Consider the following 14,388-nt stretch of genomic DNA (forward strand, 5'->3'; position numbering starts at 1 on the left):
ACAAAAATTAGCTGGGTGTGGTGGCGCACACCTGTAACCCCAGCTACTCAGGAGGTTCAGGCACAAGAATCACTTGAACCCGAGAGGCAGAGGTCGCAGTGAGCCGAGATCGTGCCACTGCACTCCACTCTGGACGACAAAGCGAGACTCCATCTCAAAAAAAAAAAAAAAGAAAAGAAAAGAAAAGAAAAAAGGGACAATGCCTGAGCAACACTACCTGGGTCCCCTAGCCCAGCAGGGTTCTCTTTGTCTCAGCCAAACATGGGAAGCTGACTTGGTTAGGCTGAGCATCCAGACACCGAGGCTGAATAGAAAAGACATAAGAAAATTGTGACTTACAGACTGACCCTGGGGATGCCAGAGGGTGGTCCAGATGGAGTGAACTCCGAAAATGACCTTCTCTGGTGCTAGCCTCCACATGCATTCCGTCTATGGTGCTGCATGGCTTGTGCTATGGTCTGAATATTGGTGTCTCCCCAAATTCATATGTTGAAACTTAATTCCCAAGGTGATAGTATTAAGAGGTGGGGACTCTGGGAGATGATGAAATCATGAAGGCAGAACCCTCATGAATGGGACTAGTGCCCTTATACAAGAGGCTGGAGGAAGGCTGTTTGCCCTTCTGCCACGTGAGGACACATAGAGAGCACCACCCATAAAGAAAGGGCTCTCACCAGACACCGAATCTGCCAGCACCTTGATCTTGATCTCAGCCTCTAGAATTGTGAGCAATAAACATCTTATAAAGATATTTATGAGGCCAGGCGCGGTGGCTCATGCCTGTAATCCCAGCACTTTGGGAGGCCGAGGTGGGTGGATCACTGAGGTCAGGAGTTCAAGACCAGCCTGACCAACCTGGTGTAACCCCATCTCTACAAAAAATGCAAAAATTAGCCAGATGTGGTGGTGTACGCCTATAATCCCAGCTACTCGAGAGGCTGAGGCAGGAGAATCACTTGAACCTAGGAGGCAGAGATTGCAGTGAGCCGAGATCATGCCATTGCCCTCCAGCCTAGGTGACATAGTGAGACTCTGTCTCAAAAAAAAAAAAAAAAAGATGTTTATGGTCAGGCACAGTGGCTCATGCCTGTAATCCCAGCACTTTGGGAGGCCAAGGCGGGTGGATCACTTGAGGTCAGGAGTTTGAGACCAGCCTGGTCAATATGGTGAAACCCTGTCTCTACTAAAAATACAAAAATTAGCTGGGTGTGGTGGTGTGCGCCTGTAATCCCAGTTACTTGGAAGGCTGAGGCACGAGAATTGCTTGAGCCCAGGAAGCGGAGGTTGCAATGAGTGGAGATTGTGCTACTGCACTCCAGCATGGGCGACAGAGTGAGACCTTGTCTCAAAAAAAAAAAAAAAAAAAAGATGTTTATGAGTTATCCAGTCTAAGATTTTTTTTATGGCAGTGCAAGGGGTCTAAGGCACTTGTCAGTAGGCTTTACCTACACCGTCCTCCCTGCCTATAATGAAGAAGATCCAATCCTGAAGCTCAATAAACCTGGCCTAAGCTGGCATGCCAACCAAGAAAGACAGGAACAGGGCTTGGCACCATCTCCCTTCCTGAGAGCCTGCTCCAGCACCCAGGGTGCAGGGTTGTAAGCAAAGTCAGAAATGAGAGGGATTACAGATTTCACAAGTCAATGACTAACTAGTATCCGGTGAATTGAAGCAGAGATTTCCTAGCATGTGACAATATTAACCTTTGCAGCCTGGGTTTTCAACTCCTCCACATCAGGGGTTTGGTTGGCAAAGCCGTGTCACCTCCCCCACATTTGACTATCTGCTGCTAAAAGTCAGAAATGATCAAAGGCCCTGCTTTTAAAGGCACAGTGCTGCTCCACCAGACAGCGAGAAGCCCAGGCAGGCCCCACCTGGAAAGAACAGGGAGCACACACACACTGGAGTTTGGGGTTTCATTCTAAACAAGTGGGGTATCTGTCATCACTCCAGAGGGGAAGGAGGGCTGTGTCCAGTGGAGGATCTGCGAGCACCAGCATGTTAAGCACTGCTACCCTGTATGTAGTACCTGCTTTCTGCTGGGTTAACAGGAGAGGAAACAAGCATGGGGGATGATACAGCTCCTGGTGGTTTTTAAAGAAGAATGCATTTAAACTCAGAGTGTGCCTGAACAGCTGGGCTGGAAAATCGCTTGTTTAGCTCTGCAGTTTGTGTCAGGGACTCACTGGCTGAGAGAGAATAAAAGCAGCTTGATTTTGTAAACTGTCAGTATTATGAACCAAGGCAAAGACCTCTAGGGAGAGGGACTCAAGAGACTTCTTTTCTCCATGCCTACACAGCAGAGGGAATGATAGGACCAAGCTCAGGAACAATTGCCTGTTAGCACTACAGGCATTGATTGGGGTCTAGGGTTTTCATGTTCCCAGCTCTGCCTTCAAGGAATCACAGCCCCAGAATTCCAGAATCTCAGATCCAGAAGGGACCAGAGATGGCACAGAAATTCCTGCTTCAGCTCCCGTGACAGCTCCTGGCCTCTGTGGACGCCGATGCCCCAGGGAATGCTCACTACTTCTCTGCCCAGCCTGCCCGGTGCTTGTCAGCATAGACTGGCAGGAAATCCCCTCTTGTGTGAGCTGAAACCTGTCTCTTTTTCATCAACCAGCAGAGTGGGTATGTACCACGGCACCTTAGATGAGAATGGTCCCTCAGAGATCCCATGAGTCAGACTACCCAAATTCACCCGCAAGCATTTTTCTCTGGGTCTACCTAGTGTTTTAAAACTTTTCTTTTGATCCAATATTTACAACAGAGAGATTTCCTAGAAAAATCTAGCTTTGTGGATTTTCTTGGTATATTGGAAAGGCTGGCAACAATGACTCACACTACCATCTGAAAAGACCTGGCTGGAGTTGGGTGTTGGTTGTCCCGTTGTTATGGGCATGGATTTCCAGTTTACCCTCATCCCCTGCACTCCCTACTGTCCGCATCTCCGCAGCTCTCCTCTGAGATCCCACTGGTCTCTATAGCTTACGAGTTTGTGAGACCAGACATTGTTCATGCTCCAAGTTTTACCAGTGACCATGTGCCAGGACCCTCCTTGGCCTATGGTTCATTCCCTTCCTTTATAACTCAACCTCTTCCCTTCCAGAGCCATGCTCACCCCAACGGATTTCCTTCCTTTGTCCTGCTCCTATTTCCATCTTGTGGCCTTTATTGATATAAAAATAACCAAATTAGCAAAGCAACTTTGTTAACTACTCCTCTGCTTGTGCCCATGCATTTAAGTCAGTAGTGCTTAGCTGGGCATGGTGGCTCACGCCTGTAATTCCAGCACTCTGGGAGGCTGAGGTAGGTGGACGGCTTGAGCCCAGAAGTTCGAGACCAACCTGGGCAACATAGGGAAACCATGTCTCTACAACAAATACAAAAATTATCTGGGCATGGTGGTGCGTAGCTATCGTCCCAGCTTCTCGGGAGGCTGAGGTGGAAGGATTGCTTGAACCTGGGAGGCCGAGGCTGCAGTGAGCCGAGATCATTCCACTGCACTCCAGCCTGGTGACAGAGTGAGACCCTGTCTTTAAAAAAAAAGAAAAGAAAAAAAAAAATCAGTATTGCTCAACCAACAACAGAATAGTCTACCTTTAGGGACTTTTGGAAATTTTTTGTATTGTCATAATGGCTGGGGCAATTAGTGCTTGGGGTCCAAAAATGCTAAATATCATGCTATGCTAGGAGTAGTCCCATTAAAAAACAAACCAAAACCTTATTCCATTCAAAATGCCGCTAATCCTCATGGGAAAATACTGATTTAAATGGAATGCTAGCTAATTTTGTCCTACATCATTTTTCTGTATGCCTGTGTAAAATGAGAATAACATATTTCATTCTTATACCAATTCATTTCTTTCATAGAGTTGTTGTGAGGATTGTGTGAGATTTAAAGAATAGATACTTGACACATACTAAGGATATAATAAATGCTAGCAATGATGGCTGATTCAGAAATGGAATGGTGAGACAGGAACTGGTGTGTCTGCCCACGGACCTGAATTCTAGTTCGAGTTGGAAGAGCTACTCTGCCATTCACAAACCACATGACCCTGGTCATGTTTCTCCTCTCTGAACAACGAAGGGTTGTACTAGATTTCCGGAGTCCTAGTCATCCCGAGTATTCCATGGTTCTGTGTTCCTAATGAGACAAACAGCATACCCTTTTTTTTTTTTTGAGACAGGGTCTCACTCTGTCACCCAGGCTGGAGTGCAGTGCCGTGATCTCAGCTCACTACAACCTCTGTCTCCTGGTTTCAAGCGATTCTCCTGTCTCAGCCTCTCGAGTAGCTGGGACTACAGGCACACACCACCACGCCTGGCTAGTTTTTTCTATTTTTAGTACAAATCCATGTTGGCCAGTCTGATCTCAAACTCCTGACCTCAGGTGATCCGCCTGCCTCAGCCTCCCAAAGTGCTGGAATTCCAGGCGTGAGCCACCGCGCCTGGCCAATACCCTTTTTCTAGTCAATATTCTTGCTGGCTTTTGTTGTCTGGGCCAGCATTCCCAGGTACAATGGTGAAAGCTGACCCGAGGCTGTATTTCCTTCCCCAGCAAATTAAAGAACAAAGACAAAGAACAAACCATATGTGTATACAGGACACAGATACACATTGGTTATCATTGTGTCCCTGAAGTCTGTAATGTTTTCAGGGAGGTAGTGGTGGGTAGCCTCAACTTCTCCTAGTCTTTCCCCTTCCTTAGATGGGGAAAGAGTTTTCTTCCAGAATACAGCCTTTTGTGATGGGTACCTGTTAACCACTAGGCTCTCATCACAAAGGGATTCAGGGAGATAGTTTCTGAGGCTCTACGGAGGCTCAGAAATAGATCCCTCCCCCTACTGCCTGCTGGCCCAATAGGGGTAGGAGGCGGGAGGTTGTACATCAAAGGGGAAAAAAAATAGCAGTTCAGTTCATTTGAATAAACCAGGAAGAAGGAAACTGCAATAGGTTATTACTGAGATAATAATTTGTAACTAGGTTACAGATAGTCTCAAGATGTAGACTGAATGGCAAAAATGGACAAAATACAAAATGGAAATAGAACTCTCTTGGTGGCTGATGGAGAGTTACAGCACCATTTACTCTACCCTTCTACTCCATATTTTCCTTCTGGGTGTGAGAGGTATTTTTCAAATGATTTCTCAAAATACCAGGGGTAAGAATATTTCAATAGACTTAAGGGAGTTATCCTCAAGCAGATCCAACGATGTTAAGGGCAGAGGGCCCATCCGTCCCCCTAGATTTTTATAGGTTACTGGTGCCCTCTGGTGGGGGATAAAGGTTACGTCTGTGACCGAGATTTAATTGGTCATTTGTGTTCAGATGCTACAATCCCCCAGCTCTGAGGTACCAGCAAGAGGAGGCAGTATCAGGTGATAAGCACCTCACAGGCGCTTTCTCACTGGTCCATCAGCCTGTTTCACAGATTAGGAAACTGAGGCTTAGAGACATGAGGTGAACTACCTAAGGTCACCCAGTGGGCAGCTAACTGGCAATCCTAATTCAGTGCCAAGAATTGCAGGAATGGTGATGGTCAGTTTTTCAAACATAGACCAACTGTCACGCACACTCACACTCACACAGAAAGAAAAGACAAAGAAGAGAGTAGATGCAATTTTCTCCAAAATGTATCCCCTATGAAGGTAGCAGCTTTACCCAGTTTTGAGCATTGTACTTTGCTGGAGTTGAAGATTTCCCAGTTTAGGGCACTGGAAAGTTTGAGTCTCTTTACCTTGAATCAAAAGCATAGCTTATTTCCCACTAGTGATTCCCTTAGAGGTTAATGATGAAGGGGAACGAGCCCTAGAATGAGAGGGGGCAAAAGCTGGTTACCAAACCAAAGGTGTGAATTGGCCATATAATACTTGATATCACTTCTGTCATTGTAAAGTAAGGGTGTTCAAGAAAATGATCTTTAAGGCCATAAAAGATATTTTTTGCACCCCTTGCCCTAAACTTAAAATAAGTGCTCACTCACCTCTCCCTTTTCTCCAGTCCTGCAAGGTTTTCTGTGTATGTATGTGTCAGAAATATTGGAGTATCTGCCTAAATTCTGAGTCTAGTAAAACAAAACCAAAATCCATTCTCGTCCCCATGATGCTTTCATAATCTTGCCCCTAACCATTTCCCACTGTTCCTCTTCCTCTCCCCAAACCTTTCCCCCTTAGCCTTAGACTTCAGCAGTGGTTCTCAGAATGTGGTTTCTAGGCCAGAAACATCAGCATCACCTGGGAACTTGATAGAAATGCAAATGCTTGGACCTCACGCAGACCTACTTTACTGGAACCTCTGGGTGAGGCCCTACAACCTGTCAAACACCGTCAGACCTGTCAAACTGCTCAAGTTTGAGAGTCACTGTTCTAGATCAGGGTTCTTAATCTAGGGTCCACAGATAGTTCTAGAAAGTCTAAATGTTTTTTGAATTTGCATGTGACATTTTGCATAAGTACATGCCCTTTTTCTGGAGACAAGTTCTCAGAGCAGTCAACTCTTGACTCCAAAAAAGTTATGAACTACTATGCCATCATTCTGTTTCTTTTCTTTTCTTTTCTTTTTGAGACAGAGTTTTGCTCTTGTCGCCCAGACTGGAGTGCAATATCTCAATTTCTGCTCACTGCAACCTCAGCCTCCTGGGTTCAAGTGATTCTCCAGTCTCAGCCTCCTGAGTGGCTAAGATTACAGGTGCCCACCACCACACCCAGCTAATTTTTGTATTTTTTGTAGAGACAGGGTTTCACCATGTTGGCCAGGCTGGTCTCAAACTTCTGACCTCAGGCGATCCGCCCACCTCCAGCCTCCCAAAGTACTGGCATTACAGGCGTGAGCCACCACACCCAACGTATCTTTCTGTTTCATAGTAAACAACTTCCTGCCTACATCTGCAAACTCTTCTTTCCTCCTCTTCTTTGCCTTAAAAGATAGCTGGCTTTCCCTCCAAAGGATCTTGGTGGTCACTTTCCCATACCTCATGTGCTTTCAGGATAGGGTATGGGGCCTCCCCAGTACTGCACTCAGACCCCTATTCTTCCACACTTCCAAATCTCTGCATATATATATACATACACACACACACATGTGTATACATATATATATTTAGATCCATACTTCCCTTTACTCCTCCTTTACTGCTGTCATCTGCTGACCTTGCTCCCACTTTCCCTTGTTCATTACAGACTTTGCGTTCCTGCCTGTGACCAGTTTCCTGGGTGATAACATCATGTGAATGACCCATCCAACACCCATCCAAGGCCTCGTGGGACCTTAACCACTTCCCATCCAAGAATTTCACCTTCAAATACTCCAGCCACTCACTCTGCTAGGCCCCGGGGCCTTGCCCTCATCTGGGATGCTCTACTGTATGCCAGTCAGCTTACGCCAAATTACACTGTGGTAACAAACCCCCAAATCTCAGTAGTTTGCATTAACAAAGGCTTGTTTCTCTGTCCATTGCAGCATAGGTGCAGCTATGCTCCCTGTTCTCTTCAGTCTTGGAGACAGGCCAGAGGAGCAGCCCCCATTTTGGGACACACTGGCTTCATGTGGAGGAAAAAGAGCACTGACTGACCCACACAATGGTCCCTAAGCCTCTGCTCAGAATAGCACAGCTCATTTCCACTTGCATCCCATTGGTCAGCCTGCTGCCAGTGGTGTAGGAAGTGCAATCTTTTCCAAGGCCCGGTAGAGAAAAGTTGCATAGGTTTTGACGGTAATACATCTACCACAACCTTTGAAGTCCTGTTAGATCTTTCTCCCTCTCTCTCTCTCTCTCAACATAGCGACCTGTCTTTTCAGCTCCTGGTCCTCTCCTCCTACTGTACTATTCTTCAGTTTCAATCAGCCCCCTCCTGGAAATGACAATAGATAACATTTACTGAACACTTAGTAGGTTCTACCTCGACATCTATTATCCTGTGAGCCATTGAGAGCTTAGAGAAGTTAGCCTGTCTTCACCTCATTCTGTTTTCTAGATTAGAACCATTACTTCACCTATGAGGAAAACAAGAAGCAGATAGAACTGAGAGGCCAGGTCAGGGCCATAAGTGTGTGACACCAATCTGCAGGGTGTGTGATGTTTTCTCCTGTAGTACTCGTTGGCCTCAGTGGTTCTCAACCAGAGGCCATTCTCCCACTAAGTGATATTTGCCAATGTCTGGGGACATTTTTTATTGTCATAATTAGGGGAGTGCTACTGGCATCTAGTGAGCAGAGACAAGGATGCTGCTAAATGTCTTACAACACACAGGACAGCCCCCATCGCATAATTCTTCAATCCAAAATGTCAACAGTCCTAAGGCTGAAAATCCCTGGTCTACAAATTGGACAGTCTCAGGCAATAGTCTTGTGGAAATTTTCCTACTCTGTTCTGCCCTATTCTCCAGAATACCTGTTCTGGACCTGCTCCACTCTCTTCAAACTCTTATCCCAACGACCATCTCTGCTGTATGGCGGAAGGCCTGGAGGCCGGCGGAAGGTGCAGCGCCGGCGGTGCTCGGGCTTAAAGGGGTAGAGCAGTCCTGCCGCGGGCGAGCGGCTCAGGGGTCCCCAGTCCGAGCCCCGCGACCCGGGGGTGGCGGTGACGCCTGGAGTGAGGCAGGCGTGGCTGGGCTGGGCTCTTAAAGAGGCAGCCAGACACGACTCTCAGTGTCTACAGCCATACCACCCTGAACATGCCTGATCTCGCCAGCTAGGCAGGGTCGAGCCTGGTTAGTACTTGGATGGGAGACCGCCTGGGAATACCGGGCGCTGTAGGCTTTTTGACGCTCGCTTCCTCCCTCCTTTTGTCGCCGCGCTTCCCAACCGCCCCCAGACTCTGCTCCCCCTTTTCCGCCCGCCTGTGTACCCCGCCGTAGCCTAGGACCTCCTCGTGGGGGACTGCCGCTGTAGCACCGCCAGGCAGCAGCATCCCACCTCTACCGCACTGCAGCCCCACCAGGAGCCCGGCTTCAGCCGGGGTGGGGCGGACCGGGACCCGACCCTGAAAGCGCAGGCGCGGGTTCTCTGCGGTCAGGTTGTCTTCCCGCTCCCGGGATGTCCAGGCAATTCAATTCACTCATCTCTCTCTGTCCATGCTTTCAGCGACACGTTTCCTTCCTCTCCTAACTCCTAGCCTTCCTTTAATCTCAGTTCATCTCTTCCAGGAGGTTGTTCAGAAGCTCTTGGCTACATTAGGTCCCCCTTCTGTATTTCTCCTGGCACCATGTAGTCTCACAACAAAACATTCACTATGCTAATATTTATGTGCTTAACCAGTTTCCCTAGACAGGAGAACAGGAACCATGTTCATCTTCATCACGGTATCCCCCAGTGCCTAGACAATACAAGATACATGATAGGTACTTAATATGTACAGCTCAGGTGTCTCCTGACTTCCATTTGGATGTTCTCATATGCACAAACTCAACACAACTAAAACTAAACTCGTCATTTTTTCCTATCTCATCATCATCATCAAAAACCTACTCTTCTACTTTTTTTTTTTTTTTTTTTTGAGATGGAGTCTTGCTCTGTCACCCAGGCTGGAGTGCAGTGGCGTGATCTCGGCTCACTGCAACTTCTGCCTCCCCAAGTTCAAGCGATTCTCCTGCCTCAGTCTCCTCAGTAGCTGGAACTACAGGCTCACTCCACCACACCCGGCTTATTTTTGTATTTTTAGTAGAGACGGGGTTTCACCATGTTGGCCAGACTGGTCTCGAACTCCTGACCTCAGGTGATCTGCCCACCTCGGCTTCCCAAAGTGCTGGGATTACAGGTGTGAGCCACCACGCCCGGCCCTATAGTCTTCATCTCAATGAATGGCACTACCATCCACCAGTTACCCAGCATCCTTGACTCCCCGCTTCCCTCAAACCACATTTATTCATCTTTTTTTCCTAAAAACAATGGTCACTTTAAACATGCATTGTTTAAAGTGCATACATTGTCATGAAGTCTGTCTCTTCTTCTACCTTGATTTCTCTCAAATCCTTGCACTTCTTTTGGGCTTTTGTCTCAAACATACTGGGTTTAACCACTGACTATCTGCAATTCTGAATTGCCTTTGACAAGCTATTTAGCATCTCTGAGCCTTAAATACCTCATGGAATAACAGATGTCAAGTCAGCACCTACTAAGTGTTCTATTATAATAATGCATCTATTACTATTCTTGCCCGGCCCACTGCCATGACTGCAGGAGTATCAATTCAGCCCAGATTGCTGCCATGGCCTCAGTGTTATCCCTGCTCTAAACAGCACTCCAGTCTACTCTCACCAATGCAGCCAGAAGGATCTTTCAAAAATGCCGATGAGATGATGTCACTCTCCTGCTTAAGATCTTTGTAGCGCTCCACTACCTTCAGGATAACATTCAAACCTACTAGGTTGGCATATCACACTTTCATCACCTGGCCCCCTTCCCACTCCAGCCCCATCTGTTATCACTTTTCCAAGCACATTGCTTGCTCGAGGCACATCAAACACTTAAGAGTTCCCCCCAAAAGCCATTCTCTCTCCTTTAGTTCTTTCAGTTACTGCTTCCTTGGCTCATGTGGAAACCGTCTTAAGTATCTAACTCCGCTGTTGGGCCATAGGCAACTTTAGAGCAGCTTCCTTCCTGTTGTATTCTCAGTATCAACCAGTCTCTGGCTCATATTAACATTTATTTGTATTTATTTATAAGTATTTATGTGTTAAAGCAAACCAATTATGGCCTGAGAACGATTCCATACTTCTATATTTGAGTCCCTGTGGATGAACTGTAACCTAGCTTAATAGGCAGATAAGATTGAAAACCTGAGTATGTGCCTGTAACGATAGCTGAGTCTTGGCCAATCCCATCAGTCATACTTCAACCACTCATACACTGCTGAGTGCTCAGACTGTGTTCAAATAAGGCAAACGCCAACCTGTAACCAATCCAGCTGTTTCTGTACCTCACTGCCTATTTCTCTGCATCACTTCCCTCTTTTTGTCTATAAATTTGTTCTGACCATGAGACATCCCTGGAGTCTCTCTGAATCTGCTGATTCTGGGGGCTGCCCCATTCGTGAATCATTCATTGCTCTACTAAACTCCTTTAAATTTAATTCAGCTGAAGTTTTTAACGTATTGAATGAACTTAATCCTTTATTTTAAAGAGGATTAATCAAATGAATTCAGGGTTGGGGATGTACATCACAAGGTTAACCCTGTAAGCCCAAACCTGTAATGATTTGAATTTTTCCTAATAGCAATAACTCTTTTCATACCTTTATATGATGGACTTGTGTAACTCCAGCAAAAACAAACAAACAAAAACCCCCAAACCCTCAAAATAAGCACTGATGTGAAATTTACCTACTAACAATAGTTTGTGCCAGGCAAAAACAACATTTTGGGAGGCTGAGGTGGGAGGATTGCTTGAGCTCAGGAGTTCTAGACAAACATGAGCAACATAGTAAGACCACACCTCCACACACACACACACACACACACACACACAAATATTTTAAATTAGCCAGGTGAAGTGGCATAAGCTTGTGGTCCCAACTACTCAGGAGGCTGAGGAGGACTTTATCACTTAAGCCTAAAAGGCTGAGGCTGTGATGAGTTGTGATTGCATCACTGCACTCCAGCCTGGGGTACAAAGCGAGACCTGGTCTTCCAAAAAAACTGCAATACTCTGTAAGCTCAGTTACCAGTTTCAGCTTGCCTTCTTCCTCTAGTATCAAGAATACATTCAACAAAGATGATACATCTACAGCACCAGGAACTCAAGGTGAGGAGGATGGAAAACCCCAGGAAACATGTTATGCAGTTGAAATTGCATTAGAGTACCTTATAGAGGTCATGTACAAAATGTGAAAAGGCTTAAGTAGACAAAGAAGCTGGCCTCATTATTGTTTCTAATGCTCCTTGTTTTCATTTTAAAAATGTTACCCTGGGGGCCCGGTATGGTGGCTCGCGCCTGTAAACTCAGCACTTTGGGAGGTTGAGGTGGGTGATTACTTGGGCCCAGGAGTGCGAGACCAGCCTGGGCAACATGGCAAAACCCCATCTCTTCAAACACAAAAAATTCAGCCAGACATGGTGGTGCATGCCTGTGGTCTCAGCTACTCGGGGGGCTGAGATGGCTGGATCGCTTCAGCCAGATCAAGGCCACTCGCCACTGCACTTCAGCCTGGGTGACAAAACAAGACCCTGTCTCAAAAAAAAAGTTACCATGATATGTCCAGTATCACCCCACCCCATCCCCCAGGCCTCCTCAGATATGTATTACATATCTCCAAAGGATATCATTTATATGGCAGCCTAAGAAGAGTGCCCCAAGAATTATACAGTTCACACCAATCTGCACCAACGATATGGTAATCCTGCCCCCACCGAAGCTCAGGACAACTAGCCAGATGTTTCACTCACCTTAATGGCTTTAGCTGCAAGTGAATGACCTTTTCAAAAGCCTGTGTGCTACCAAGCTTTGTAGCCCATTCACTCTTCTTTGGTATCCCTCCAAAGAACAGAACCTGAGGGTCATGGATCAGTGGCTTCAATGAAGCCCTGAAATTTGATGTTTAATATTGTGCTACTTATAAGAAGAGGTTTCATGAGATTCATTAGCTTTTCAAGGAGGACTATAATCCCCAAAACTTTAAGAACCACCAGTAGAGACCCTAGCAGATGCTAGGCGGACCAAATGATTAATGCATATGGTATGACAAACCCTCAGTACCTCTCATACTAGCCACAATTTAAAACCACAACAAGCTCAATGTTAGAAAATACTCTGTAAAATTTGATGGATTTCTTCAGGATTGGGACCCTGAAAATAAATATGGCAACTGCTCTAAAAGGTAAGTGGGGGAAAATATCCAATGCTGCTGATTTTAAGTCCATTAACTTCCCCCAAAGAAGTAACAGAAGTAATTTTCTGTTATATCTTTGGTCTATCAGACCAAAAGACAGAATAGCAATGAGATTTAACTGTATATACACAAAATTACCTATTTCACAAATAATGACAACACACAATGGCAAAAGGAAAAACATTTAATACACAAAAAAGCACAATTAAAAAGTATTAAAAGCATTACATAGTGCAAAGACCAAAAAGACAGCTATTAATTTCATGGTGCTTATAAAGAAAACTAGGCAAGAATGCAGAAAATGCCTTCCTCTTTCCTCATTTAGTGAGCTGGCCACATTCGAAAGGTTATTATTATTATTATTATTATTTTTTTTTTTTTTTTTGTGAGAGACTGAAGTTTTATTATTACTCAATTCAGTCTCCCAAAAAGTTATTTTAAATTGCCACTTTCTTCCCACTTTATGAAACCACATTTGCTGCTCTTGATTGTGACTCTGATAGGAAACATTTGGAAAACTGCATGTTTTCTATATATGGGCAGTGCATTTTATGCCACCTACTCAAGTGTATGTAGAAAGAGACATTTTGGGCCAGGCATGGTGGCTCATGCCTGTAATCCCAGTACTTTGGGAGGCCAAGACAGGCAGATTGCCTGAGGTCAGGAGTTCGAGACCAGCCTCGCCAACATGGTGAAACCCTTTCTCTACTAAATATATAAAAATTAGCCAGGTGTGATGGTGCACGCCTGTAGTCCCAGCTACTTGAGAGGCTGAGGCAGGAGAATCGCTTGAACCCAAGAGGCTTACAGTGAGCCAAGATCACGCCACTGCGTTCCGGCCTGGGCGACAGAGTGAGACTGTCTCAAAAAAAAAAAAAAAAAAAAGAAAAAAAAAAAGAAAAGAAAAGAAAAAATTTTTGTACACCAAGACCACAGCAAGGCGGTTTTATCAGGATAGAATGTACTATCCAAATTTACAAACTTCTCTCAGAACACCTAGCGAAAGAACTCTTTTCTAGTCATGAGTCTCATATCAAAGAAAGAATACCTAAACTAGTAGCATGGGTAAAAGGGCTTGCAGTAAGCAAACAGGCTCTGCCAGGCAGGCAATAAAGGAGAGCTTGTGCTCAGCTTCCAGAACATGAGGTATTCTGAATATATACCCAGAGCTTGGTAAACCAAGAGCATAATAGTTCTTAGATCTCTTCAAGGAAATTAATAGGCTTCAAAGTTGCTCTCCCATATTGAATCCCCGCAACAAACTATGAGGTAGAAGGGTAGGTACGTGTACTGCTTTTTACGGATAAGAAAAACTGAGGCATACGGAGGTCAAGACTGGCACTCAATACTTACTCTACCTCCACCCAAGAGGCACTTAATAGTGCACAGCTAGAGACTAAAGAAAGTCATATTCAGAGGTTGCTATGAGGTCTACCTTGCCAAGTGCTGAGAAGTCAAGCATTTCATCCATCCTTTGAAACATTTCCTGTTGATTTTTAAAGGGGGAAGAAAAAAACCCCAAAAGAAACACTTTGATTCTCATTGAAAATGAAGTGAAA

At 45.4% G+C, this 14,388-nt stretch overlaps 1 pseudogene; it reads left to right on the forward strand.

Annotated features, from left to right (window-relative positions):
* Positions 1 to 8,654: 8,654 nt before the first annotated feature.
* On the forward strand, positions 8,655 to 8,763 carry LOC115899451 (annotated as a pseudogene).
* The last annotated feature ends 5,625 nt before the right edge of the window (positions 8,764 to 14,388 follow it).

The sequence above is a fragment of the Rhinopithecus roxellana genome, chromosome 8 (assembly GCF_007565055.1).
Source record: "Rhinopithecus roxellana isolate Shanxi Qingling chromosome 8, ASM756505v1, whole genome shotgun sequence".
Taxonomy (NCBI): Eukaryota; Metazoa; Chordata; class Mammalia; order Primates; family Cercopithecidae; genus Rhinopithecus; species Rhinopithecus roxellana.